The sequence below is a fragment of the Pogoniulus pusillus genome, chromosome 25 (assembly GCF_015220805.1).
Source record: "Pogoniulus pusillus isolate bPogPus1 chromosome 25, bPogPus1.pri, whole genome shotgun sequence".
Taxonomy (NCBI): domain Eukaryota; kingdom Metazoa; phylum Chordata; class Aves; order Piciformes; family Lybiidae; genus Pogoniulus; species Pogoniulus pusillus.
The window spans coordinates 7,368,431-7,395,286 of record NC_087288.1 but is presented as its reverse complement, the minus strand read 5'-3'; the positions used below and the strand labels follow the sequence as shown (position 1 = coordinate 7,395,286).

Below are 26,856 nucleotides of genomic sequence, written 5' to 3'. Positions count from 1 at the left end.
CAGTAGCTAAAGAATACCACAGCTTGCTCTAGTGGCCAAGGAATACCACAATGTAATCTATTTAAATAGACAGGGCAGACAATAATGTCTAGGAATCACCTTACAGAGGAAATCTACAGTCAATGGTGGGCAAACATGTCTTGAACTGGATTTCTACCATTTCTTTAAGGTCTTACATCCTAGTCCAGCATCCAAACTCTCTTCACAATAAGCAGACTTTATAATCCTATTCAAAATGTGGGGTTTTCTTCAGGGTACAGGAAGAGTGGGAAAACTTTCCCAGAGCAGATAACCAACATGTAACAGTCATAGTAGGAAGTGATATTCATCAAGATAACTGCCTGTTTGGCAGAGTTGGAATGTTGTCTGAGTGAACAGCCTTTCCTGGAAAGATGAAGCATGGCTTTTGCAAAAGTACCAAAGAGCTTAAACTACTCTCTCTGCTCTACAAATACTTTCCCTGTTAAGAACCAGTCTTAAAATGCAAAAAAGGGAGAGAATTAGAGGGATGCTCCATAACACCAACCTATAGATCACAGATGGAGACTATGCTGTGTTTGCAGCACCTCTGAAGTCACTAAATAAAGACCCACTTAAATTTATTAACACCACAAACCCCTCTTGTTTTATGAGCCAACATGTGGTATCTGAAACGTGGTGGAGGCAGCTGAGTGAGATACACAGCAAGGCAGAGAAGGTGGGTAGCACAGAGTGACTCAGACTATTGGCTAAGCTGAATCTCTAACAAAGAATCTGGCATGAACACGAATTCAGGAAAACTAAGTCAATGTGCAGAAGTAGTGAGGACTGGTAAAGGATAAGGAACTGAAAGGCGGGAGCCAGAAGGAAAAAAGGAAACGTAAGGTAAACACCATTGCCAAGAACAATAACTGAAACATTAGACATCTGCTAGAAGTGTTGAATCAACATGGTAATCCCAAACAAATTAAGCCAGAAGAGGCCTACCATATAGTCACATGAAAATACACAGCAGGAATTCGAAGTTCAGATGTGAAAACTTTCTCATTTATCTGCAGCTTTGGCGATGACTCCTTATGAACCCAACTTCCCAGTTACAGGAGAGTTTGCTGGGAGATCAAACTAGAAAGGTACCCCCAAATGCTGCCATTTGGACCACTCGAGTCATTAGAGCAAATGGCAAAACCACAGTTTGAGATAAAAAAAACTAAAACACAAAACCCAAGCAAACCCCACAACAACAACAAAACCAAACCTCAAACAACAACACCCTAATGCCCCCCACACCACCAAAAACCCCACAAACCCTCAAAACAAAATAAAATCAACAAAAATGAAACCTAAACCAAACAAATAAAGCCACAAACAAAACCCCACCAAAACCTGCAACCCACACACAAAGAAAAAGATTTAAGCTAAAGAAAATCCTGAAGAATGAGAAAGGGAGAGGTGCAAGGAGGATGTGAAGTAGAACCATCTGCAGTCCCCAGAGCTGCAGCTATTTCAGGAGGAAAGCATGAGTAGTGCACACACAGAGCAAGGATGCAAAGGGCTTGCTTTGAGAGGAAGATGTTTGATGTGCAATTTCAGTAAAAGTAAAACCAAGGACTCTCAAAACTGATGCACAGCCAAAGTCACTCACCTACCATTCAGCTGCCCTGTTTACAGCTATTCCATTAAATGAACGACTGTTTCCATTCCAGCTGGGTTGTGGTGCCAGATGCAATATCATTAAAACAACAGTGATAAGCACTAACCTTAGACTGGCAAGTGTGACCAACTGCAGGTGATGGAAAATCAGTCTTCTGAGGCCATCTGGCAGGAGCAGGCTGTGGCTGAAAGCTGCACAAAATAAAATATGAACTTGGTTAGAGTTTGCATTAGCTTACAGATGTATTGTACAAAACAAACAAAGAAGTTGCAGTGACTAGGAGATGCTGTGCACAGAGGCCAGGTCTACTTCCAAGAGCTGCTTGAAACAAAGGGAAAAGGTAAATGACAGTGTGACTGGTCTATGTGAAAGGGCTGTGGAATGTGGGCAGCAGTGGAGGCTTAAGGAATACAGTCTTACAGAATGGTTTGGGTTGGAAAGGACCTACAGATCATCCAGTTCCAACTGCCCTGCCATGGGCAGGGACACTTTCCACTAGACCAGGTTGCTCAAATCTTTTTCCTTGAACACTTCAAGGAATGAGAAGTCCACAGCTTCTCTGCCCAACCCATTCCAGTGTCTCACCACTCTCATAGTAAAGAACTTAGCATAGTCTCCCTTAGCTAAAGACTTAAGTGAATGAACACAGCAGCAATAAAGCACAGAACAACCACAGAATCACACAATATTAGGTGTTGGAAGTGACCTCAAAAGATCATCTAGACCAGCATCCTTGTCAAAACAGGGTCACTTGGAGTAGGTCACACAGGAACATGTCCAGGCAGGTTTTGAATGTCTCCAGAGAAGGAGACTCCACAACCTCTCCAGGCAGCCCATTACAGAACTTTAGCTTGGATGAAGGAATTACTACAAAAGGATGTGAAAAATCCAGAGGACCAACAAGACACTGACAAATTGCTGGGCCATGTCCCCTCGCTGTGTAGAAATATCTACTGCCATCACTTGCTTGAAAGATACTGGGATGTGGTGGTGTACCAAAAAAAGGCTGCATCCATAGAGCAGCCCAGGAACTAGCAACCTTCGTGGCAGCTATTAGGAAAAGGCAGGGAATAACTCACCTAGGGATTTCTATGGGGAGAAAAAAAGAAAAGCTGTAGAACAGTAAGAGGAGCGTTACAACTGTCTGCTGCAGAAGAGTTTCATGGAGGCACTAGGAAAGGCATAAGAGCCATTATTGCTACAGTTGTGGCACCTTTACAAACAGATTTCTTCTCAAACAACCCATTTAGCTTTACAAGCCTACAGACCATTTGACACCTAAATAGTGTGGGAGTGCTCTCTGCTGATGCTGCACATCTATCTTGCATGAAGGCAGCATCATTTTGCAGTAGTTCTTTCCCTGGTACTAAATCCCTTCTGTAAGGAAAGAGGATGTAATCTTAGCTGGATTACAGAGATTTAAAAAGGGTTTTATTTTTTTGCTGTATTTCTTGACAATTTTTACTAAAGTGTCTTCTAGCATTCATTGGCTTTTTGGCTGCCTCACATTATAATTACAGATTTTTTTTTTTTGGCTCTTTTTCATTTTATTCAATTTATTTATTTGGGGATTTATACTTTACTTGATGGAGACTGCACACATTTCAAAACAAACAAACATCAGGCCTTTCACAGAATGATGGATTAGGGGAATCATTGATTAAACCATGAATGCATGTGGAGCTTCTCCTCCTCCTCTCATGTCCACTCACTGCCCTTGTACTGATCTTTGTCCTAGTCTGTAGAGATGCATTTTCTCCAAAGAGCAGAGGATGCTTCAACAGCAAGTATGCCTGCTGTCCTGAGCCCTGAGGCACTGCTGACTGCCAGCTGTGTCACAAGTCACACTACACACTGCTGCTTTCATGATGATGGTGATCTGTGAGGAGATAAGATGTGACCAAACCCCTAATTCTAACTAAATTTCAGATGCTGTCCACTGTTTTTTGTTTGATTTTGTTTGTATGGGTTTTGTTTGGTTGGTTTTTAATCATCCGCCCATCTGCTGATGGTGCTTATTATTCTTTCCCTCCACCCAAGACCGTGTCTTCAAATGATACTTGCCACAATAAGCCATATCTGCCTTGTCTTCTCCGAGCCACACACAGTGATGCTGAATGATGCATTGCAGGGATCACCAAGGTTTGTTAGCACTTTCAAGCTGGCAGTCTCAGTCTTTCATTTTTCATCTCCTGCAGCCATGAGCAAACCCAGGAGGAGTTTGGGAAGTAAATTTTGGGGTCGACTTTCAAATATTTGTTCTATTAACAGATTAGGACACCTTAAAAAATTCTCCAGCAGCTTGGAAAGGGTTTGGGTTGCTATAGAAATGTTTATAGCGATGGCAAAGATATGCTGCAGAGGCAGTTTTGCCAGGAAATAAATACTGATTGGGATGGAGCACATGGACTTAACTACTTCATTGCAGGGATTTCATAGGTGACAGTTTAAAGAGGTTAATATATTCATCCTTTCCTAAGTCAAGGAGGACCACAGACTGTCACGTCAGAGGCTCTCCTCATAAATGCTGAATGAAAGGAGTTTTGATAGACCTAATTAAGACTATCTAAAATTTTAATACTCATGTAAAGATTGTAGAATGCACTGGGTTGGAAGGGACCTCTAGAGGTCATCTAGTCCAACCCCCTGGCAGTAAGCAGAGATATTCACAGCTAGATCAGGTAGAGCCCCATCAAGCCTGACCTTAAATGTCTCCAGAGATGAGGACTCCATCACCTGCCTGGGCACCACCTTCACTGTAAAGAATTTCTTCCTAATCTCCAGTCTGCATCTGCTCTCCTCAAGATTCAATTCATTCCATCACATCCAAACACTACAAGCCCTTGTAAAAAGTCCCTTCCCAGCATTTTTGTAGGCCCTGTTCAGATAGTGACTGTCCAGTACAAGGTCTCCCTGGCACTTTCTTTTCTTCAGGCTGAACAACTCCCAGTTTCTCAGCTTGTCCCAATACGGACAATGCTTCAGCCCCCTGATTGTCTTCATGGGCCTCCTCTGGATGCACTCCAGCAGTTTCATGTCCCTCCTATGCTGGAAAGACAAGTTCTCCTCCTCCACTTTCAAGATAGTGCCAGCAGCATGACATGCAGAGGAAACGCCAACTGATTTGCAATGCTCAAGCGTTCCACTGTCAGCATGGGAGGAAGCTTCAAGGTTGAGCTTCCAGCCATGTTCTAATCAACTAGACACTGAATATAAGCCAGCAGTGTGCCCAGGTGGCTAAGAGAGCCATTGGCATCCTGGCTTGTATTAGAAATGCTGTGTCCAGCAAGAGTAGAGAGGCTACTGTCCCTCTGGTGAGGCCACACTTTTAAGTACTGTGCTCAGTTTGGGCATCTCAACACAAGAGAGATATCGAGGTGCTGGAGCAAGTGCAGGGAATGGCAATGAAGCTGCATCTCATAAATCTTATGAGGAGCAACTGAAAGAGCTGAGTCTGTCCTGTTTGAAAAAGAGGAGGCTGAGGGGAGACCTCATTTCTGTCTACAGCTACCTGAAAGGACGTTGTGGAAAGGTTGGTGCTGGTCTCTTCTCACAGTAATAGAAGAAGTGGGAACAGCCTCAAGCTGCGACTGGGTAGGTTTAGACTGGGCATTAGGAAATTTTCTTTCACAGCAAGGAGTGGGCAGGCATTGGAATGAGCTATCCAGGGAGGTGGCTGAGTCACCAACCCTGAATGTGTTTAAAGGTCGTTTGGATGTGGTGCTTGGGGATGTGGTTTAGGGTGCACCTTGTAGAGTAGGGATATCGGTTGGATTTTGTGATCTGGAAGGGCTTTTTCAACTGGAATGTTTTTGTGATTTTGAAGCTGGCTCAAACTAAGAAGTAGCATGAACCAGTCAAAACAGGGCCCATAGATGTGAATTTCCAGATGAGACCATGCCTGGATGTAAAAGGCACATCTTCTGCTTTGCAAGACAAGGCACCCTTGTGCCAAGGAGTTCCTGGAAAAGGCCACAAGGTTGAAGACACAGACATGGGCAGAGTTTAGAGGGTGGGATATAATCAGCTAAATGAATCCCTGTTACATGAAAGAAACCAGTTCTCAGTGGTGATAGCACAAATAATCCCTTGCATTTAATACAAACTCTAAGAACACTCAGACTTCCTCAGAGAAGCTCTGTAAATGCCACCTCTTGCACACTAACTGCTTGTTCAGATCCTGTGGGCAGACAATTCGGTACAGGATAGTAGTTTGCTTTACTATCTGGTTTCTGAGCAATTGCTGAGGTTTTCCAGAACCAAATTGAAGATGGTTATCCCAAAGGATCTCCTAATAACTCTTATACAGCAAACATCCCACAATGTTCTCAAAGTTGTCATTACAGGAGCATTTGCTGCAGGTATTTACTTTTGGAATAAGCATCAACTTATGCCTCCTGCAAAGTCAGTGCAAGTTCTCCACCCTAATTCACTCTCATCCAAAAATGGTGCAGTTCTTGATGTGTTCTGGTGTCTGTTACATAACTCCTGTTGATGATGTCTTCTATATTCTAATACAAAGATGACTTGAAAAATAATCTATAGCCAAACATTTCATTCCTCCCAGCCCTTAGTGGCATTCATTTTTCTCATAGTTACCAAGGGCCATAATTCCAGGGATTGATGTTTCAGTGTATGCCCAACATTTGACATTAACAGACACACAAACATATCTACGAGAAGACAGAGAAATAGGTAGGTGCAGATGCATACTTCTAAAATAAGAAGCAATACTCTCAAAACTCTATGTTTGCCTGCTAGGATTGGTGTTCAGTACAACCCTAATGGTGGCAGAACAGAAAAGATGAGTTGGATTTTAGCAGTGGCATAAACAGTTTGTTCATGAGCAGCATAAGCGCCTGAGCTCAGGTATGGCTGATCAAATGCTTAAGTTCACTTTTTTGTTTAACCTGAAAGCCAAATTGCAGACTTTATTAGCCTGGAAACATCATCCAGAAGGAAAAACGTGAATGTTATATTTGGAGTATTGAGAAAATACACCACCTGGAGGAACTTTTTTAGAAGAAGAAACTTCTTTAGATGTAGTGAAAAAGAAAACAGAAATTCTAACCTTTGTAACTGAGAATGAATCTGGCTCTGTAAGAAAACTGATGTATCACAACAGCAGATGAAGCAGAAAGCAAAACTGAGGGAATCAGCAGCATTTTGGTTGGAAAAGAGCTCCAAGATCCTCAAGTCCAACCATCACCCAACTCCACCAAAGCTGGTTCTAAACCATGTGTCTCTCATCACCACATCTCTGTGCCTCTGAAACTCCTCCAGGGGTAGGGATGCAACCACCTCCCTGGGGATTCTGTTCAAGCCTTTGAGAACCCTTTCAATGAAAAAGTTTCTTCTAATGTAGGGAAAACAGAAAAAATGATTGGCCAAAGTAAGATCCCAACAACCATATGCATCAGCTGTTGTTGGATGCTGAACCCTGCCATAGCACTGAGTGTTTAAGAATAAGTCCATACACACACTCTGTAATTGAATGTCAAGAAAAATGAAAATATATTGTTTTATTGCTACTGTTCATTGATTTATCGAAGTGATTTATTGTCATTGGACATGAGGACCAACAAATCATTTTGCTGACACCATCAGCTGCCTTAACTAGGTTGTCAGTTCACGACATTAAAGGTAATGGATGGTGATTATTTTACTGTAATGGGTTTAATCAGTGCTTTGAATGACTTAGCAGTCATGTCATAGTATAGCCCAGGCGTCATTCATCAAGGCGGCATTTTGTTTACCAACATCATCTATAATTCATTTGATTGTTGACAATCATCAACAAATATCTCTCAGGCTAAGTTTTATCAGAAATGAAAATCTGCACTGCTGCAGCATACCAACTAACCCCACAGTTTACAACCGGGGAGAAAGACTGGAAGTTGTTTGCTCCTCCTCTGCAAGCAGAGGAACTGTTGGCCCGAAGAGGCACCGCCAGCCATGGGTATGTTCCCATGGGCTGCTTTTCAATCCAGCAGCAGGATTTACAGCTTTCTGAAATACACAGTGCTTGCTCTGTTGCATGTGAATGCTCTGAGCAACCCTTGAATTCAGCTTCAAGAAGAAATTTTGGCTTTTTTTTAGAAAAGAAAGAAGTGCAACCAACTTTCTGTGCGTTCTCTGGAGGAATAAGTGTAAGCAGAGCCTGTCTGATTTTCATTGTCTGGATGAAGGTAAAGCCTACCCTTATTTGTACTATGATAGCAGTAATTGTGGAGAACTCAGAGAAAAGTGTTTGTTAACTTTATGGAAAAATTCATACTAGTAGAAAACTTAGAATCCTGGAGTCACAGAATAGGTTGGGTTGGAAGGGACCTGAAAGACTACCTAGTTCCAATCCTCTCACCATAGGCAGGAGCACTTTCCACTAGACTGGGCTGCTCACAGAATCACAGAACCTTAGAGGCTGGAAGAGACCTTCAGAGATGGAGTCCAACCCCTCTGCCAAAGCAGGATTGGCTAGGGTAGTTTGCACAGGTGGGTTTTGAAAGTCTCCAGAGAAGGAGACTCCATGACCTCTCTGGGCAGCCTGCTCCAGTGCTCTGTCACTCTTAGTATAAAGGCCCCATTCAACGTGGCCTTGAACACCTCAAGGGAGGGAGCAATCATAGCAGCTCCCATTGAATGTCTCCTGTGGCTGTGGCAGAACCAATAGAAAAGCAGAAAGGAAATATGTTTCTAAAGTAAATTAATCATAGAATCACCAACTTTCAAAAGACTTCCAAGATCACCGAGTCCAACCCAGCACCACCAGATCACCACCAAAGCATGTCCTTCAGCACTACATTACATTGGCTTTGAAATCCCTCCAGGGATGGAGGACCCACCACTGTCCCAGGCAGCCTGCTCCAGGCCTTGACAGGCCTTCCAGGGAAGAAATTGTTCCCCACATCCAACTCAAACCTTGTGTTGGTATCATCATAAGACAGGCCTTTAAATCGTTACCTGCATTATGTCTTTTACGGTTAAGGGACTAGATGCAAATAGCAAAAGGAAAGAAAAATAATTCATATTAAGCTGACAGGTTAATGGCCTCATTGCCCACAAAGCCAAATTGTTAACAGAAATCAATGGAAGCTTTCTCCAGCTCCAGTAGCTTTTGGAGCAGCTTTGAGAGTGAATTTTTCTGACACTTGCAACACGTATTCTCCTACTGATCTACTGGTGCAGCGACAGAGAACTACCTTAGATGTAACAAAAGAAAAGTATCAAAGTTCTGCATTTCAGACCTGAGTAAGACCCTGGCTGAGTAGAAGATGAGTGGTGGCTGTTCTGGATGCTTTCATATAAAGGGAAATAATTTCACAAGAGCCTTTTACATGTCAAACCCATACTTGATTATTGTATATAAATGTGTAAGGGACCTGCAGAAATAGAATTTAAAGGAAGATACTTAAAAAGAATATTCAAGATAAAAATACCTTCTTTCCATCCCCTTACTCCATAGTCAATGTTTGGCCTACAAATCTTAAAATCATGAGAAATTAAGAAATCCTGTGAATAGGTAGACCAAATTTTCAAGATGCAGTAGCATATAAGGAAGGGAAGTTATCTTCAAGGTCAACAGCAAAGACAAATCATGTTCCAGTCTATAGGCTAGACTACAAGTAGCTAATATTGCAAAGAAAGAAAGAAAGAAAAAAGAACAACAACAAAAAAAAATGCAGGTCCTGGCAAGGCTCAATATCAACACAGGCTGGGGGATGACAAGATTGAGAGCAGCCTTGCAGAAAAGGATTTTGGGACGCTGGTGGATGAGAAACTGGACATGAGCCAGCAATGGGCACTTGCAGCCCAGAAGGGCAATGGCAGCCTGGGCTGCACCAAAGGAAGTGTGGCCAGCAGATGGAGAGAGGGGATTCTGCCCTCTGCTCTGGTGAGATCTCACCTGCAGTACTGCATCCAAGCTGTTGGGCCTCCAACACAAGAAAGACATGGACCTGCTGGAGTACGTCCAGAGGAAGGTCACACATATATTGAAGGGGCTGGAGATCCTCTCCTGTGAGGACAGGCTGAGGGAGCTGGTGGTGTTCAGCCTGGAGAAGAGAAGGTTTCAGGGAGAGAGATGTTTCTACAGTGATGGTGGTGGATGTGTCATCCCTGCAAACATTCAAAGTCAGATTGTCTGGGGCTCTCAGCAACCCATTCTAGCTGCAGAGTGAGGTTAGACTAGACGACTTTCAAAGATCTCTTCCAACACCAACTAGTCTTGGATTCTACAATTAGGTAGAAACCACATACAGGCACACAAAATGAACTGCAAATACTACATTTGGGTTTGAAACTAATGCCTACGTAAGGTGGCAAAGCGTAGACACCTGAAGTCACAGAAAGCTCCACTTAGACAATGCTTGGGCAATGCCTGCGCTGCAGGCAGCAATGGAGGCAAAGCTACCAAGCTTCCATCTCTAGCAGTGCTAGCACTTAAGACAGGGCAGCACTGACTTCAGCAGCAACACATTAGCCATATACTGAAACCCACGCTGCTGTGTCTTCATTTATCCTCACGTTTTATGCAGTCTCCAGGGAGCAGTGGGGGAGGTGAAATCCCTCAGCATGGGATTGATTCGATTGCCTCACGGAGATAATTCACACGTCAATACTGTTAACCATTTCATTTTTTCTTGTGAAGGAAGTAGGATAACAAATCACTTTGGGAGCTATGTTCAAGCTTCCAGCAAACTATGCAAACCAAGAATTAGAAACTACATTCAGCTGAAGAAAACAGGAAAGGGCATATGAGGAAGTCAAATCTGAGAATCATAGCATGGATAAGCAAAACAAATTTTAAGGATCAGTTTATGGAAAAACAAAGTTGGTTCCCCCTCCCCCAGAAGAGAAAAAAAAAGGTAATTTGTGCCTGCCACAGAATTTCTAGAAGAAACCATTGGTCAAAAGGATTGTGCTTTACTAGAGAACTGAAATCAATTCATTTGGTGTTTGTCAGGAAATAATTAAGAGAAGTGGAATGTAATTTCTCCAGAGGATTAAAATCAGAGCAAGTGTCTCAAACCAAACTGTAAACAGGGAAAATGTAAAAGCAGAAAAGAATAAGTAGCAATATTCCAGTCAGTCCCAACTAAAATCCCATGTGGAAGTACTCCTTCACTTACAAGTCCCTGTGTCTCTAGTGAAGCACGTTTGAGTTTGTCTTTAATGGCTTAATGGACACCTGTGGAAAATTCAGACCAACAAACTGGAATTTTTGTAGCAAGTGAATGAATAATAAAAAAAAGTAATAAAGAAGCAGCAGTGAGACAAATAAATATAACATAGAAAAGCCAAGACACGAAGTCACATCTCACGAGGGTATTCCAGCTCCCTGAAAGAGATGATAAATGCGGATGAGGCTGTTTCAATTGATCTTCTGTACTTGGGTTTCCAATAAGGTTTTGACAAGCTTTCTCATCAAGGGCTCTTAAAAAAATTAAGCTGCATGGAACCCAAAAGGAAGGTCTTTTACAGGAGAAATGACTTATTAAAAGGTAGGATGCAAAGCATAAGAACAAAAAGATGTTGAGGTGCTGGAACGTGTCCAGAGAAGGGCAACAAAGCTGGTGAAGGGCCTGGAACACAAACCCTATGAGGAGAGGCTGAGGGAGCTGGGGTTGTTTAGCCTGGAGAGGAGGAGGCTCAGGGGTGACCTCATTGCTGTCTACAACTACCTGAAGGGACATTGTAGCCAGGTGGGGGTTGGCCTCTTCTGCCAGGCAACCAGCAACAGAACAAGGGGACACAGTCTCAAGTTGTGCCGGGGAAGGTCTAGGCTGGATGTTAGGAGGAAGTTCTTGACAGAGAGAGTGACTGGCATTGGAATGGGCTGCCCAGGGAGGTGGTGGAGGCACTGTCCCTGGAGGTCTTCAAGAGAAGACTCGTTGAGGCACTTGGTGCCATGGTCTAGTTGACTGGCTAGGGCTGGGGGACAGGTTGGACTGGATGATCTTGGAGGTCTCTTCCAACCTGGTTGATTCTATGAAAGGGGAATTTTTCATAACAGAGGGTAGTTAAATTCTGGGCCCGCGCAAATCCTCCTCAACATACTTAAAGCTGAGAAAAGCAAGAAATAGTGAGGTGACAAAGTTTCTTCATGACTCAAAATTGTTCAGGACACTCAAAATGAAAACTGACTGTGACAAGTAGAGGCAGTCTCGCAATACTGAATGATGAGACAATCAATCAACGTCAGATGAAATTTAGAGCATAGTATCTGGGGGGAAAACAGTGTAATTCATTAATTTGCTCTAAATTCTCTCTCAACATTCAGGAAAGATCTTGGAGTCATACAGTTAGCTTTTTAAAGACATCAGTCAACTGCTTGGGCAGTGAGCAAGGGAAACGGAGTGGTATGAACCACTCAAGAATGATGACAAACAACAGCAAAGACATCATCATGCCACTTCAAAAACCCATAGTGTTCTCTAAACTTCAATACTGCATGCCCTTCCAGGCATCACACTTCTAAAAGGAAGGAGAAGCAGAAGAAAACAGATAAAAACATGCATAGGATCCAAGGAGCAATACAGCACCCAAACAAAAAAAAAAGAATAAGATTTAGAAACAAGTTCTTTACTGTGAAGGTGGTGGAACACTGGGACAGGTTACCCATAGAGGTGGCTGAGGCCTCATCCCTGGAGATATTCAAGGTGAGGCTCGACAGGGCTCTGGGTAACCTGATTTAGTTGAGGACCCTCTTGCTGACTGCAGGGGGTGTTGGACTGGATGACCTTTGGAGGTCCCTTCCAACCCAGACCATTCTATGATTCTAAATAAGGTTTTCTGAACTTGGAAACAATAATCAAGGGAAGATGGTGGAGTCATGCAAAAATTAATAATGTCATTGTAAAAAGTCTAGAGAACAAGTTCCTCATTGTGCCCCAGTGTGATTTGATACCTCTTAATTTCTGTGTTATTAGGCAACAGTTTTATAAGTAGGAAAAGAAACAGGTTTAGCTTTCTGACTTCCATCTATAACTAAACTGTCAAAATTTATTGCCAAGGACATTGTGAGAGCCAGCTCTATAAACAGGTCTAAAAAAAACCCAACAAAGCATGACAGCAGAAACAATAAATAAATTAATGAAAGGATTAACCCATAACAGCCTTCTTAAAGCATGAAAGTAAACAGAATAAATATCCTTTCACAGCCTTTGGTGCCTTACACATGCAACAAGGATCTTAACCCTGTTGAGGAGATCTGCCTGAAAATGGAATCATAAATTTAACTCTGCTCCTCTGCATCAATAGGTATAATTTTGCATGCTTTACTTATCCATCTGAAGACACCACGTAGGTCCAGCAGGACCCCAAAAAAATGTCTGTTTACAGTGGAACACATCCTAACATACATGGAGGGGCAGAAACCCTTTAGTTATCCCAGTCCCTTTGGAAACTGCACTGCACTTTAGAACATTAATGAGAGAGGGCAATGATTGTGTTTTTTCCTCCCCAGAGAACTTAGCCCATTCAAGTTCAGTGAAAGCTCCAAGAGAATGAAGACAAGTTGAGCTGAAAAAGCAGAAGGAAGCTCCACCTCCATCATTCATGGAAGTTGCTCTTTCTCCTCACCTGCCTGAATTTGGTGACAGGGACTGCACCGAGCTGGTAAGCAGTTCTGCTTGGCTTCCTAAGAACACACTGGCGAAAAAGAAACCCATTCTGCCTCAGATTTTTATTGCCTGCAAAACGTCATGAGAGTTTCAAACTCAGGCAATCAATGTGAAAGAGAATAGACCATAAAAGAAAGGATTATTGCCTCAGAAATAGCTCTGCTTCCCCTACCTTTCAAATAATGAGGCAAGAATTTTATGGAAAATACCAGAGTGATCAGCATGGTATAAAGGAAAAAGAAACACATACATGATTGGATACCAGAAGGGGAAAAAAAGAGATTACATTTTACAGAGTGTGGAAGAGAGAGCTAGGAAGAGGGACTCGTCTTCTTTGCAAATAGGGCTCTTCAGCCTACATATGCAAAGAATTCAGGATGCCTCTTTTAACACCTGCTCTTAACTCTTCTCTTCTGCACTCTGGAAATGAAAGGCAGCTAACCAGAGAACGGTGCAAGAAGTCAAATGCATCCCCACAAACACACGGTGTGTAAATTGCATGCAAATGAGATCTTATTTCCCTACCAGCACATCATCTCCCATTGGAAGGGGAAAACTTCACCTCTACAGCATGCTGTTCGCATGCTGTTTATAAGCTCTTAAGGTAAACTGGAAGACATGCCCTGCAAATTCTATTTTCACCTGTTTCTGGCTGATGAAATACAGCTGAAGACCTACTTTCAAAACATCGACACAGTTAATTTATTCTTTGGTATGAAGCAGAGAGAAATTTTGGAGTGTCTTTGATCATGAAAAAGAGACTTGGTATGAAATGTATGCCAGATGCTTACATTTAGAGGGGCTGAGTTTTTTGGTCACTAAAATACATTGTCTTGATCCTGATCATTTTTAAATGTCTATGCTAAAATTCCTTTGAAAATTATTTCAAGTGCATTTGTGCTAAGATTTATTTTTCCACTTTTAAATAATTGCACCCATGTCAAAATTGTATCAAACTCACTCAGACTACTAATGTGAATCTTCTTTATCTTATCTACTTTTAAAATAGCTGCTTTTTAAGCATTTTTAATCTCAAACTTCTAGCACAAGCAGAGACTGCTTCAGGTTAAAAAAAAACACCACAAACCAACTCCTGATCATAGAATAGTTTGGAAGAGATCTCAAATATCAACTAATTCCAACTGCCTGCCATAGGTGGGGACACCTCCCACTAGAACAGGTTACTCAAGGCTTTATCCAACCTGGCCTTGAACATCTCCAGAGAGGGAGCATCCACCACCTCCCTGGGCAACTTCTTCCAGTGTTTCAACACCCTCACTGTAAAGAGCTTCTTTCTCACATCTAGTTTAAGTCTCCCCTCTGTCAGTTTAAACCCATTACTCCTCATCCTGTCATTACAAGCCATTGTAAATAGCTCCTTCCCAGCCTTCCAGTAGACCCCCTTCAGATACCAGAAGGCTACTACAAGGTCTCCTCAAAGCTTCTCTTCTCCAGGCTGAAGAGCCCAACTCTTGGAGCCTGTTCTCATAGCAGAGCTGTTCCAGCCCTCTGATCATCTTTGCAGGCTCCTCTGCACTCACTCCAACAGTTTCATGTCCTTCCTCTGTTGGGGGCTCCAGAACTGTACACAGTACTCCAGATGGGGTCTGATGAGAACAGAGTAAAGGGGGAGAATCCCCTCCCTTGCCCTGCTGGCCATGCTTCTCCTGCTGCAGCCCAGCACACAGTTGCTGTCTGGGCTGTGTGCACACTGCCAGCTCATGTTCAGCTTTTCATCACCCCAGACCCCCAGGTCCTTTTCCTCAGGGCTGCTCTCAGCCATTCTGCACCCAGCCTTGATTTGTGCTTGGGATTGCACTGACCTAGGTGCAGGACTGTACACTTGACCTTATTGAATTTCATGAGGTTGGCCTGAGACCACCTCTCCAGCCTGTCCAGGTCCCTCTGGATGGATCCCTTCCCTCTAGGAAGTTGACAGTGCCACACAGCTTGGTGTAATCTGCAAACCTGCTGAGGCTGCACTCGATTTCTTTGTTCACTGACAGAGATGTTAAACAGCACCAGTCCAGGACTGACCCATCAGGGTCACCAATTGTCATTGGTCTCCAGGTGGACATCGTCCCTCAAAGTAAAACCACAGCTGATCTTCAATGATAGCTGAAGCTCCAGCATCCTTAGTAATATTAAAAAGGAGCTCAAAAAATAGTGGTGGTCTCAGCCTGGTCAGGTCATGCATGGCACCTATCCTCAGTGATATGCCATGAGATGATACAAGAAACTTCCAGGCTTCAGAGCTTTAAAGGTTTGCTTCTTTTTTGATGCAGCAGCTTGAAAGATACCATTATGTTGGGGACTGACCTGTTTGAGAACAGGGTAGGGAAAAGGGACTCGGCGGTTCTAGGGGACAGAAGGACGCCTAGAAGACAGCAATGTGCCCTCGTGGTTGAGGAGGCCAGTGGGATCTTAAGGTGGATCAGAAGGGTTGTGGTTAAGAGATCACGAGAGGTTGTACTCCTACTCTACTCTGCAGTGGTGAGGCTGCCTCTGGAATACTTTGTCCAATTCTGGAACCCTCAGTTCAAGAAGGACCTCAGGGAACTGCTTAAAAGAGTCCAGCACAGAGAGACAAAGATGCTGAACGCAGTGGAACATCTCCCAGCTGAGGAAAGGGTGAGGCAGCTGGAGATCTTTAACCTGGAGGAGTCTCAGGGATGACCTCATTGATGTTGATAAAGATGTGAAGGGCAGCGCCAGGAGGACAGAGGCAGGCTTTGCTCAGAGATGTCCAATGGCAGGACAAGGGCTGTAAGCTGAAGCAGAAGAGGTTACAAGTGAACACAAGGGAAAGTTTTTTTTCCCTATGAGGGTGCCAGAGCCCTGGAGCAGGCTGCCCAGAGAGATTGTGGAGTCTCCTCCTCTGAAGACATTCATTATGGATGTGTTCCTGTGTGACCTGCTCTGGGTGCTCCTGCTCTGGCAGGGAGTTTGGACCAGATCTTTCAAGGTCTCTTGCAAACCCTAACATTCTGTGAATCTGTGAAAAGAATTATTGACATACCAACACTCACCAGGAAGACAAACACATGCTGAAAACATCGCTGCCTGGCAGTGCAAGTCCCTTCAGAGCCTCTCCTCGTGGTCTAACCCAATTTTTTTAGAAGAGATGCAGTGTCTGAGCTCATTTAGATGCTGTAACAGCGAGAGGCGTGAGGCTTTAATGGCCTGAAAAATCTGGGACATAGAGCGTGTGGGTCCCCATTCTCCATCTGCGCTACAGCAATGACAGGAGGGGAATATTCTGCAGAGCAATACATCTGTGTGAGTCATTCCAGGCAGTATGGTAAAAAGTCACCTGGCAGCTAACCTCACAGGCTATTAATTAGAGTCCAAATTAGAAACAAATATGATAAATGTGCAACTCAGACGCCTAAAAATTCCTTCTACTTTACCGATATGGAGTATTCTACTGTATTTTGGGATGCAAACAGAGAAGCACTCTCAAAATATCCACACTGCCTTTTGAATGTAACATTTATTCTGTTATGTTGATTTTGTTCATCTCTGAGCTGGAATTTAACAGTAGATTAGATCACTTTAGAGCTATTGTTACTATGGTAACACTGCGTTGCTGTTATATTTCTTCACCTCCAATCTTGATTTTGAGGTGACTGGTTATATTTATTCCTGTCCTTTACCAGGATCTCAGTGTGATGGAAAAACATTTGGTAGAAGAAAAATGTTAGCATAAGCTCCTACCTTAAAGCAGGCAGTCCATACTGGCTAATGTAAGTGGAGGTGATGTGTGCTGCAGGTTAAATGCCTTCACTCAGCTTCTTGGGTCTTTTAAGTTCTAAATTAAACTAAACTACAGGTGAGTAAAATTTGGTGCTGGTCACCCTTGGATCACCTCTCTGAATAAATTAGAAACAGCACATTGCTAAGAAAGGTATTTTCAGAAGAGACCACCACCAGCTCCACTAAGAGATTGATCATCCAATAGAAGGATGCAGGAAACCAACCAAGCAGCATCAATCAGATCACAGAATGACTGAAAACATCTGGAAGAGATCTCCAAGGTCATCCAGTCCAATCTTCAACCCAGCACTGAAGGGTCAACACTAAAACCATGTGTCCAAACACTCACTAGGTCCACTCATTGCTTAAACACCTCCAGGGATGGCGACTCAAGCACTACCTTGGGCAGATCATTCTAATGCTTGAAAAGCTTCTCTGAAGAAATATTTCCTGGCATCCAGCCTGAATCTTGCCCTGCACAGCTTGAAACCATTTCCTGTGGTCATGCCACTTGCCACCAAGGAGGAGAGGCTGCCCCTTCCTCACTCCAATCTCCCTGACAGAATCACATAGAATCATAGATTCAACCAGGTTGGAAGAGACCTACAAGATCATCCAGCCCAACCTAGCACCCAGCCCTGTCCAATCAACTAGACCATGGCACTAAGTGCCTCAGCCAGGCTTTGCTTCAACACCTCCAGGGATGGCAACTACCACCACCTCCCTGGGAAACTCATTCCAATGCCAATCACTATCTCTGGCAAGAACTTCCTCCTAACATCCAGCCTAGACCTCCCCTGGCACAACTAGAGACTGTGTCTCCTTGTTCTGTTGCTGACTGCCTGGCAGAAGAGACCAACCCCACCTGGCTACAGCCTCCCTTCAGGTAGATGTAGACAGCAATGAGGTCACCCCTGAGCCTCCTCTTTTTCAGGCTAAACAACCCCAGCTCCTTCAGCCTCTCCTCAGAGCATCTTGCCCTATTGGCCTTTAATAATGGGCACCCTGCAAAAGCATTAAGCACTCACAAATATACTGATAGTATTGCTAGCCAGGCTTATTAAAAACCAAAGAATGTGCTGGAGTGGGAGAGACTTCTTAGGGTCATCTAGTCCCTAAGTGGGCAGGGACATCCCCACTACAGTAGGTTGCTCAGAGCCCCATCAAGACTGGCCTTGCAGGCACAAAGCATCCACACCTTCTCTGGTCAGCCTATTCCAGACTCTCACCTACCTCATAGTAAAGAATTTCCTCCTAACATCCCATCTAAATCTACCCTGATCTAGTCTCAAACCATTTCCTGTTCTTCTAGTGCCACATTGCCTGACACATCACACTGGAGGCTCTTATGGTGCTTGTAATTATGTTAAAACAAGCTGAAGTTTTAAGGAGGTGCTTATATAAGACGGTTTAAGAGTAAGGGGGGCGTAATCTTCTCAGTGTTCCTCTAAAAAAGGAGAAAGACTTCTCAACTTAAGTAGCCTCCATGTAGATAGCCTCTTGCATACAAGTGCTCTTGGGAGGCAGGGCTGTCTCTCAGGAAAAAAACCTTAAGAGAGTGTAAGGCTATTTTAACCCTAAAATGTGACAAATATTGAGGCTATTCCCCTCTAGGCATTTAGAGCATGCTGATTTTTTAATGGAAGAATTCAGGGGGAAAAAATATCTGATTTCCATTGTAGAATTACAGAAAGAGACACTCTTCCCCATATGTCTTTTGCTTGGGATGTGTCTTTTGTCGTTGTGGGAAAATCAACTCCGATTCTGACCACTCAGGAAGGGGTAAAATATATAGGTCACATAGAGAGCTAAGACTCTCAGTTTGGAAGCTCAACATAACCAAAATAAATCCTCTCCCTCCCTCCAGCCACGCAAGAACTGCAGCTCTCCACCTCCATTCTCAAGGGAGCAACCAGCATTGCTCCATCCCCTCTGAGCTCCCAGCTGCCTCCAAAAAGCGCAGGCAAAACCCTTTGTTGAAGTCAGTGGGAAGGATTAATTACTTCGTAATTAGGCACCACATTTCGTTAGTCTAATTCTCCCTGCAGCCACAGGATGGCGATCGTGTTCCGTACTAGCAATTAATGGCTTTTTTTTTTGATCACAAGGTCACTTTACACCAACAAACAACTCACCAAGCACATCCTCTCAAAGCAGATCCTTGAGTCCTCCTGTTGCTGAAGAACTGCACAACTCATGGCACCCCCGATTGTCTTTATCAGCAATCTAACCCTCCCACTCTTAGCTTATTTTGTCATTGCTCTTCCAATCTGTTTCTCCTACTGTGGCAAAGAGTCCAATGAAAATGGTTACATGATGTGATGCTGGCATTCGTTTTGAGCCAGCAATCCTTTTGAGGTTTGCAGACCACCTCTCAGAAAGCTATCTGACTAAATAATAGCTGGGGTAAACACCAAACTTTGTGTCACATATCATCACTCATTCCAGTGGCTCTCTAAGGCTCCATTTGTCCTTGAGGCAATGAAAGTAGCTACTTAATATTTCACCATCTCTTTGATCATTTTTGTACCGTTTAGTTACCCAAGAACATTAGCTGAAATGTAACATCTGCTTGTCAAAAGAAAACAACCCCAAAGAAACGATGTTTATTATTTCTTAACTGCTCCTTCCACTGAGACTGATGGAGAGACATGGATTTGTATAGAAACCAAGAGCAGGTGCCCAGGATCCAGTTCACCTGCATCAGTACAGACAGCAACATAATGAAAACAAAGAAATGATTCAGAGCACAACTAACTGAAGGTGGAGTGGTCATACTTGAAGGCAATGCCACATTCTTAAGGCATTAAATCATGTTCACGGAATCACAGAATGTTAGCGGTTGGAAAGGACCTCTAAAGATGATCAAGTGCAAAGCAGGATCACAACCAGGCAGGTTTTGAAAGTCTCCAGAGAAGGAGACTCCACAACCTCTCTGGGCAGCCTGCTCCAGGGCTCCAGCATTCTCACTATACAGTTTTTCCTCATACTGAGGTGAAACCTCCTGTGTTCCAGCTTGTACCCTTTGTTCCTTGTCTGAACATTGAGCACTACCAAAAAGCTACCATCACCTTCCTCTTGAAGCCCATCTATCAGATATTTACAGACATTAATAAGATAATGTCTCAACCTTCTCCTCTCAAGACTAAGGTGCCTCAGTCTTTCATCTCTAAGGTGTTCAAGATCCTTAGTCATCCTCAAAATTGCCAGTTGAAGTCTCTCCAGCAGATCCCAGACTCTTGAATCGGGGAGTTCAAAACTGGACACCATATTCCAAATTGTGGTCTCACCAGGTCAGAGTAGAAGTGGAGGAGAGCCTCCCTAGACCTGCTCCACACAGGAAAGACCAACACCCACCTCATTACAAGCTCCTTTTAGCTACTTGTAGACTACACTCCAGCTCTATCAGACACTTGCCAGCTAAAAAGACAGTTTGCTTCGCCTGTAACTTCTGTGATCATTCACCTGTGTGACTGTAAATGCCCTTAGATCAGGCTAGCATAACTCAAGCCTACTCCATACAGGATCAAGTAAGTACACAAGAGAGGAGAAGAATCAGATTCTGCAATATCCACTCTGCCTGGATGTTCTCCAATTTGGTTTGGAAATAATAAAAAAATATTAGCATCTAGCTAAGCAAACAGAAGTCTGAGTATAAAGTAGGCCAGGTTGATCTTGATGGAGTGAGAGAACCTGTCTGGAATAAAGATGATTATACTCTACAGGAAAAAAAATGAGAATGGGCAGCTTATTTAGGATACAAATATTTTGACATTTATTCAGTGCTTTACTTGGCAGCAGCAGAAGTAGAGCACATCCTTCCTGTGCTGCTCAACAGAGACCTCAACAGCAAGCAGCAGAATTAGTGAAAAAATAGTGGCTTCTTGTAGTAGCACTGCTGGGATGAAATCTTTGGCCATGAATCAGGTGCCTGAATTTTCACAGCCCTGAGCAAACAGTCAGACTGGTTTGAGGCACAGATCTCTCACTGGTGTATGAGATATGGTCACAGATTGCATTGGGTCCAAAGGGACTTGCAAAGGTCATCTTATTCAAGCCCACTCCACTCAGCAGGGACACCTACAACTAGAGAAGACTGAACAGGAGCACATCAAGGCTGATCTTGATTGTATACAGGAATGGGGATTCAGCCACATCCCTGGGCAACCTGTTCCAGGATTTCACAACTCCAATTTTGCAGAACTTCCTCCTGATATCCAACCTAAATCTCCCCTGCTCCACTTTCAAACCATTGTCCCTCATCCTGTCACCACAAGCCCTTCTAAACAGTCTCTCCCCAGCCTTCCTGTAGGTCTGCTTCAGATATTGAACTGCAGCTCTAAAGTCTCTGCAACCTTCTCCTCTCAGGCTGTATTCATAGGAGAGTGTCCCTCCTCTAGACCTGCTCCAACAGATCAAACACTCAGCTGTGTACCATCTGCAAAACTTGCTGAGGGTGCCTCAGTCTCACTCTCTGTAGCATTGGTGAAGATCTTGAACAGCACTGGTTCCAGTGTAGACAACTGAGGGACACTACTCTTCAGCTTGTCAACACATGCCAGCAGAACAAAACTCAGTTCACTTGGTGGACATACGCAATTTTGTCACGAAACTAGGCAAAAAGTTCCATCCTTTCCTATCTTTGCTTTGAAATATCAGCTTTGCATTTCTGGCTCCTGGAAAAGACCTCCTACAGACCACATCAAACTGGCTTCTATCCATATGTGAATTAAACGTTGCAATACTGGTGGAAGTTCCCCCCCCACCCCTCCAAATTGCATGGTGCACAAAAGCCACAGCACATATCACTATGTTCAAGATGCAAAGCAATCCTTCCATTTCAGTTATCTCCAGTATCACTCACAGTATCATTCAGCAAATAAAGAGAGAGAAGATTGTTGGCATAGAAAACAGAAAAATCTATCACACTGCTACATCTCCAGGAATGCTCTGGCTCATAGGACTGTCCAGGAAATAGAAGCATCTAGAAGTAGGAAGCTTGCTAGCTGTGGTGGCTGAATCACCTAGTACACACTCAGGGCTGGAAAAAATAAACCTTTCCAAGCATGCCAGCACAGGAAGGAAATCAGGAAATACTGGGCTAAGGAACTGAAAACCAGTTGTTTTCAGAAGGCACTCATGCATGCATGGAGACCTGGCAGCATGCTAGCTCTGAAAGGAGATTCAGTGAAGTAGCTGAGAAACAGAAGACACTGAAACTCTTCTCTATTGTTAAATAAATTCAGCATGTTCTTCTCAAAGGGGGTCAGATGCTCTTGACAAGAATTAAGAGTATCTACAGCAGAGGTTCTTAAGCATTTAGAGCCATAGAATCATCAAGGTTGGAAAAGACTGCTAAGACTATCAAATCCAGCCATTGACCCAACACCACCATGCTCACTAACTTAAGTGCCATATCTGCACGTTGGTTTTTTTCTTTAACCCCTCCAGGGATGGTGACTTCATCACCTCCCTGGGCAGCCTGTTCTAATGCTTGACTACTCCTGCAGGAAAAACATTTTCCCTAATATCTCACGTGAATGATTCTCTCTTCCCCCTGCACATGGTTGACATTTTATGAAGTTGCAACCCATCTATCAGACACACCTTCCTTGGGTGTCTGCCAGCTGAGCTTCAACTTGTTAGAGGTGCCTAGAGAGGGATACAAACATCCTCCCACAGTGAAGAACTTGTGAACTGGAGGACAAACACTGCGTAATGAGCTAACTTTGGGAGAGGAACTTGAGCTAATAAGCTAACTTTGGGAGTCTGGACTTCATGATCAAACTCTCACAGCTCTCCCTTCTCAGACCTGCAGAGCTCACTGGGCTGTGGTCACACCTCCACAGTATGGCAGATAAAAAATTAAGACTTTTGCAGAATCACAGAAACATTCCAGTTGCAAAAGACCCCCCAGGATAATCAAGTCCAACCAATACCCCTACTTTATAAAGTTCACCCTTAAACCATATCTCCAAGCACCACATCCAAATGGATTTTAAACACATCCAGGGTTTGTGACCCATTCCAATGCCTGACCACTTTTGCTGGGAAAAAAAAAGTTTCCTAATGTCCAGCCTAAACCCACCCAGTTACAGCTTCTTGTTCTATCACTATTTACACAGAAAAGAGACTAGGAGCAGCCTCCCCAAAATGTCCTTTCAGGTGGCTGTAGACCTGTATGAAAGTCTTGGGGAAGAGGGACAATACTGGATGCAAAAAGAAGCATAAGAGGCTCTTGACAATCATAAGTTTCAGAGTGCATGAGTACCAGCCTTACATTTCTATGTGTTTTCTTAGGCACAGCAGTAGGCTTGCCCTGCTCTATTGTGGCATGTCAAGCAGAGAGCACTATCCTACTGGAAGAACAGGAGCAGCCAGCTGCTCTTCAACACGGAAGACCAGATCTGAAGGTCAAAACTAAGCTGTATGCAATCCTTCCTTAGGAGAGAGGTACAGCCATGCTTTGGGCTTCATCGTGAAAGAGGCAGCTTGCTCTTGCACCTCAGTTACCTCCACAAAAAACTAATAGTAATGGAGTTTCCGAGGATATTACCTGGAGATGGAAAAGATGAAATGTATTTGTGGCTCATCTCATTCAGCTGTCTCCTTGTCAGAAATGATGGTCACTTTTACTCTGGGACTTGGCAGACATATTGGCTATATCACTTCACCCCATGGCCCAAGGCAAACAAACTCTACCAGCAGAGCTGGTCTGAAAGGAGATCTCTTTATGTGGATGTCCAAGGAGAAAAGTTTTGCTTTCAGCTAAGGAAAATGCTTGGTGTTACCACAGTAATGTTGGTGGAAGATGACTCTACATTTTTTACAAGGCTTTAAATCAACCAGATCAATATATATAAAAGCACCTGACTTCTCCTGATTAGGCTTTTTGAAAGTACTAATTAGACCAAACTAACAGCAAGAGTCTTGTGCTGAAACCTCAAAATTAGGCAAAACACTTTTAGAAGAGATTGGCAGGCAGAGCCTACTACTGGAATCAGATTCACATGAGAATGTAGAGGACCACTAAGAGGCCCAACAATATTTTCTGTCTGCAGAGAAAGGAAAAAATGATAGCATTAAAGAATGGTCCTGAAATTCCTACATTCACACTGCTTGGTGTTTCAGGTACCTAAATGCAGCAGCTTTACCAGGTGTGAGGGCAAAAGCTGCAATTTTCCTAACTCTGAATTCCAGAACAGACAATTCTATTTTACTTTTCCACTGCAGCATTTTCTGAAGTTTGATCATACAACAACAACAAATAAAACACACCATCATCCATGCTCCTGGTCACAGATGAAACTGGGTCCTCTGCTGACACATTTTGGCTAGATACATTTGGCTGCTTTCACACATTTTCTTGATTAGGTTTTCTGGTTTGGGTTTTTGTTTGTTTCTTGGCGTGGTTTTGTTTGTTTGTTTGTTTTCATTTTACTTTAAAGAGAGTTTAATTCCTTTGAGGAATTAAAAGAGAATTGTTCATAACTTGTCAGAACCTCATCTGTTGGAAAACAACAGAAATTAGGATGACTCTAAGTTGGCCAAGTGAAAAACAAGATGCTTTAGAAGGGTGGAACCAACCTAACATACCTTTTGTTTAAACACATGCTTTTCAGTAGATAACTTCAACTCTTCTTAACCTATATTTGCATCTGCTCCATAAACATTCTGTATAATCAATCTGGTTTGGCTTTATTAATGCTTTTTTAATGCTGTTTCAGTTTTGTGCTGTGTGTTTCTTAGCCAAGGACATTACATTTCTATTTGTGTTTTGTTCTTCAATGTTTTATGTCCTTGCAGGTGATTCAAAAGAAAGAGTTAAGAGGATTGTTATAGCAGTCCTTAGCTGAGAACAATATTTAAAGAGGCAGCTAATCACATGATTAAAAACACAATCTTAAAGAAAAGCTGAATGTGACATATTTGGCCTTCAACCGTCGATGCTGTCTGCAGAGTCAAAGAGGCTTGCTCTGATCTGTACACAGTTCGCAACGATGCATCACACTCCATGCATCAGGCACCAAAATTTGAGACATTTAGCTTAGAGATCTATTGAAGAATTAGGTTTCATAGAATGGTTTAGGAGTTGGAAGGGACTCTATAGATCGTATAGCTCCAATTGCCCTGCATAGGCAGGGACACCTTCCACTAGAACAGGTTGCTCAAGCCCTCATCCAGTCTGGCCTTGAACACCTTGAGAGAGAGGGCATCCACGACCTCCCTGAGCAACCTGTTCCAGTGTCTCACCACTCTCATGGTAAAGAATTTCTTCCTAATCTCCAATCTAAATCTGCCTTCTTCAAGCTTCAATCCATTCCCTCTCATCCTGTCACTGCAAGCTCTTGTCAGAAATTCCTTCCTAGCTCTCCTGTAGCCCCCTTCAGGTACTGGAAGGCAGCTCTAAGGCCTCCCTGAAGCCTTCCCCAAGCTGAACAGCCCCAACTGTCCCCCATAGGGGAACTTCTCCAGCCCTCTGATCATCTTTGTGGCCCTCCTCTGGACCCACTCCAGAAGGTCCAAAAGTAGTATGGAAAAACATCAATGATAGGTCTTTTTCCTCCCCCACTAAGCAGCATATGAGGCATTCAGCATTTCCCCTATCTAAAGCAAGATAAACCCAGAATAACTTATTTGGCATAACAGGACCAACATTCATTGTGCCTGTACCAGAAGACTTGGATTAGCCCTGCTCTCTGCCCTGATCTCTCATAATACATTCAGTGACCATGTCACCAGCTGGGGCTGGGTGATCAGAAGAGGCCTGCCTGTGACAGAGCTGTTGAGGTATGACAAAAGCTGCAACTCCAGCACCAATCCTCACAGATTAAACTACTGCACCCAGAGTTAACAGAACTCTGACCTGATTCCATGTCCTTCTTGGGTGCACCAAAACGACAGCAGAGCAGAGGGAAAGAAATAAATCACCTCACTCCTCCTTGTGGTCACAATTCTTCTGATACAGATTTACTAGGCTAGTGAGAGCTGGTTTAGCCTGTTCACACCCAGAGTGTCAGAAGTGAAGATATTAAGGCTATTTCATGCTGCTTTGTTTCTGACAGCGTGAGTCCAGGGGCTGTGAAGCCCATCTGCAGTAAAACACTTTGCCACGGGCAATGCAGTCTTCTTGCTTTTAACATTGCTTAGATGCTCTCTGAGAGTGATAATAAGATTAGCTGCAAGAAGCTAAATGCTTGACCCTGCACTTGTGTTGCTATATTTTATACACCAGAGAAGTGTTAATTAGATAGAGATGTTGTAGCCCCTAAAGGCTGAAGTATCAGGCAAAGATATCCTATCTCTGAAATCAGCTTCTGCCCCACAAGAATCATTCACTGTTGGGCCACTGAAAAGAATGATCTACACATTTCAAGAGGATTTGCTTTGGCCCTCACAACATATGTATGGAGCAGCCCTGATGTAAGGAAACATTCTCTCCTACCACACAAGCGTTAAGGTTAGAAGAGATCTTAGTGCCATGACCTAGTTGATTAGATAGGGCAAGGTGCTAGGTTGGACTGGATAATCTTGGAGGTCCTCTTTCAACCTGGGTGATTCTATGATCTCTATGATCAAGCCCAAATGTCAACCCAATACTGCCATGGTCACTAAACCATGTCCTGAAGTGCCACATCTACATGATTTTTTGATCACCTCCAGGGATGGTGATTCCACCACCTCCCTGGGCAGCCTATTCAAAGGTCTGATCACCCTTTCAGGAGAGAAAGTTTTCCTAATATCTGACCCTAAACCTCCCCCGGTGCAACTTGGAGCCATTCTATCACTTGATACCAACACCCATCTCACCAGAACCTCCCTTCAAGGAGTTGACAAGAGCAATGAGGT

General features: G+C 43.4%; 1 protein-coding gene across 4 annotated transcripts in view; it reads right to left on the bottom strand.

The window, feature by feature from the left end:
- The window catches only part of FSHR (follicle stimulating hormone receptor), a 326,011-nt gene that overhangs the window by 116,700 nt on the left and 182,455 nt on the right, over positions 1–26,856 (bottom strand). For all 4 annotated transcript variants that reach the window (XM_064164314.1, XM_064164315.1, XM_064164316.1 and 1 more), the window contains one exon: positions 1,737–1,821. The gene's annotated coding sequence lies outside the window, so the exon portion shown is untranslated. The remainder of the gene's footprint in view (positions 1–1,736; positions 1,822–26,856) is intronic.